Raw genomic sequence first — 3,354 nt, forward strand, 5'->3', positions numbered from 1 at the left:
GCTTAAAAGCTAAGTTATCAAGACTTTGTAAAAGCTTTAGTGTCATTAAGCCAGCAGTGTGCCCAGGTGGCCAAGAAGGTCAATGACACCCTCGTCTGTATCAGGAACAGTGTGGCCAGCAGGACGAGAGAAGTGATTCTTCCTCTGTACTCTGGGCTGGTGAGGCCACACCTTGAGTATTGTGTTCAGCTCTGGGCCCCTCAGTTCAGGAAGGATATTGAGGTGCTGGAGCAGGTCCAGAGAAGAGCAACGAGGCTGGTGAAGGGACTCGAGCACAGGTCCTATGAGGAGAGGCTGAGGGAGCTGGGGTTGTTTAGTCTGGAGAAGAGAAGGCTCAGGGGACACCTCATCACTCTCTACAATTACCTGAGAGGAGGTTGTAGCCAGGTGGGGGTCGGTCTGTTTCCGCAGGCAACCAGTAGCAGGACAAGAGGGCTCGGTCTTAAGCTCTGCTAGGGGATGTTTAGGTTGGATATTAGGAAGAAATTCTTTACAGAGAGGGTAATCAGGCATTGGAATGGTCTGCCCAGGGAAGTGGTGGTTTCTCTGTCCCTGGAAGTTTTCAAGATGAGACTGGATGTGGCACTTAGTGCCATAGTCTAGTAACTGTGGTGGTGTTGGATCAAGGGTTGGATTTGATGATCTCAGATGATCTCTTTCCAACCCAGCTGATTCTATGATTCTATGATTAAAGGGTGCCCCAAACTACACTGAAGCCTTCCATTAGAAGGCTCTGCTGCCTGTCTTTCCAGGCATGTTGGCTTGTAAGGTAGGAGATACTTGGCTCTAAGTGCATGCTGTCATACTGCCTTGGTGCCTTCTGAGTGAGTGCACAGAAAGTTGTTAGATTCAGGGCAAGCCTGAGCTGTGCAACACTTTGCAGGTGTGGTGACCTGTGAGAGAATGTGGAAGAGATTCTCCCATCATTCCCACCAATATCACTTCAATGTGATTTCTGTGCGGTTTTTTCCTGCAGGAGAAACAAGGCAGAGGAAGATCAAATTATTCGTGTCATAGCATGGGTTTGTAGACATTGGGAGTTGGAGAAATAGGGACATGGTAATGAAAATCTGTGACAATAATGGTGCACGTAGATCTGGTGAAGACTGTACTTGAAAACCTTTGTCCCAATATACCTAGAGGGAGTGTAAGTACAAATAAATTCGTGGAAAAAAAATGAGACCAGCTGTTCTACAATAAGAAACCCTAATATTTTTACTTTTTAAAAAATTAGGCAACTCAAGTCAGCAAAGTATTTACTGTATTTATTGTATCATTTAAAGCATTTTTTGACAAATATTTTGAGAGCTACTAGCTACAAATTTTAATCTCAGATGTGGTACACTATCTCCCTTTCAAAAGAGGCCAAATTGAGGCATGGGTCCTGAACTTGTTTACCTTCCTAGGAGAGAGTTAGTAAGCAAGTCAAAACCAGAAATCGTAGATTGTCATACTAGAATTCTTCCTTAGAGACAATTCCAGTTCTTCAAATTTTGATTAACTGAGGACTTAAGGATACTCTGGAATTTCACTTTTAAAGTTCTGTGCACCTCATGCACCTCCAATAATTGTTCTTCTAATCAGTTTGAATCGTGGTCTTAAAGATCAACTGAAGCACTTTCTGTTCACGATTGAAAATTAGCATATATATGAAGATATATAATGGATAGGGCTGTTAGTTTGATTACAAGAAACAGAGCTAAGTAACTCAAAATGCCCAGCCATGTATTGTATTTAAATATTACTTTACAGAACATAAGGAATGGATAACAAAGCAAACCTGGAGTTAGTAGAGTTCATATGCTCCCCTCTCTGAATGCAAAAATGAGTCTTTTCTACTCTCCTCGTTCTCCTTCTCATTAATTCCCATGCTGTCAGCTTTTCGATTTTTCAGTCCTTCATGTAAAAACTTGACCTGCTGTTGAATTTATTATATGTGGGTTTCTGTATTCCTCATTTAAATGGTTTGTAATGCAAAACCGTGAAGGTACAGCTGCTGCAACAAACTCCCTTATTGAAGCTTGCCTTGCTGCACACATTGCTTTTGGAGTCTCGCTTGGCTTTGAATGCAAACATTATGAAAGATGAAAAGTACCCTGGTTTTAAGCACTATAATTAATGCTGCTAAATTTTGTTCCTTTGCTGTCCTGTCTGCAGCTGTGTTGTGCAGAATTTCTTCGAGGAACATGCTCCTTGTTTCCCTCACAGAGCAATAGAGGAAAAGTAGTGGGAAATTTTACCTTCTGATACTTTTTAGAGTCTTTCTGTGTAATATGTCAGTATTTTATATGGTTTTATTAATCCTATGTATGAGTTTTGACATTAAAGTCAGTAACTAGAACATTAGAAATAAAATGGTGTCATGTGTGTACAACAGTCCTGGGTAAATTCAAAATTTCTGGGCATGGACCAAATTAGAGAAAGTGAGGAACAAAACTCAGTGTGCGTGAAGACATGTAAGCACAAATGCAATTGAATATTAAAAAACTCAAACTAGTTATGTGGAGAAAATGAGCTCAAATAAAACTCTCACATCTCAGTCACTCCAATATTTATAATTCCTCTGGTTGTCACATAAAACCATTCTTAAGATATCTTACCTTGTTAATATTAAGTGCTCAATTCCTCCTTTTTGCTAGAAGACTTGGGCACATTTCTGAGATCCTGAAATATGATTTTACATGTATTTCATCTCTTTGAGCAGAAACCTCAAGATTTTTATCAGCTATTTTTCTAATTATTTTTATGAAGAGCATATATTTTTTATTATTCATCATCTGCCTGGTTTTATTTCCAATATTGAGTTCTTTAGGGCTTCTGAACCTATGCAATCTTCTCTGACTGGAAAGCAAAAAATAGCTGCCAGAAACATAATTGAATTTGCTACAGTGCCTTACTACATTTGTTTTTTATCTATCTGTATAATTATATTGTGTTGGGCTCCCACAGCAAAATGTCAGCTATTTATTTTTACCTATTTCCATGTGCAAAAAAGAAAACATCTTCAGAGAAATACCAAATTACCTACCATATTATTTATCTTCAGTCTTTAACATTTTGTCAGATAACTAGACCCTGGAATAAGGGAAAAGGTACTCCTCACAGCACAAAGGAGAGATGTCACCAAAACTGACAAGCTTTGGTGGAGAACTACAGAGCTATTTCTTTTTTTGTTAAGTTTTGGGAAATTATGTGGGCCATTTGATGTAAACAAATAAACAAAAAAAGGCAGAACAAAATATTAGAAGCGATATTATAAGTAGGTTATTGAAAACTATTCAGTGGCTTTCAAAGACCTGAAGTCAGTACATGTATTTTCAAGACTAGAAATCTGAGGTTGCTCCTGAACTAGAG

The 3,354-nt window shown here is 38.9% G+C and overlaps 1 long non-coding RNA gene across 1 annotated transcript in view; it reads right to left on the reverse strand.

Annotated features, from left to right (window-relative positions):
* The window catches only part of LOC114070504, a 26,276-nt gene that overhangs the window by 17,351 nt on the left and 5,571 nt on the right, over positions 1 to 3,354 (reverse strand). Inside the window, exon 2 of the long non-coding RNA XR_003573930.1 lies at positions 2,601 to 2,664. This is a non-coding gene — a long non-coding RNA (uncharacterized LOC114070504). The remainder of the gene's footprint in view (positions 1 to 2,600; positions 2,665 to 3,354) is intronic.

Source organism: Empidonax traillii, unplaced genomic scaffold (assembly GCF_003031625.1).
Source record: "Empidonax traillii isolate 1590-97213 ecotype Southwest subspecies unplaced genomic scaffold, ASM303162v1 scaffold1584:size114125, whole genome shotgun sequence".
Lineage (NCBI taxonomy): Eukaryota > Metazoa > Chordata > Aves > Passeriformes > Tyrannidae > Empidonax > Empidonax traillii.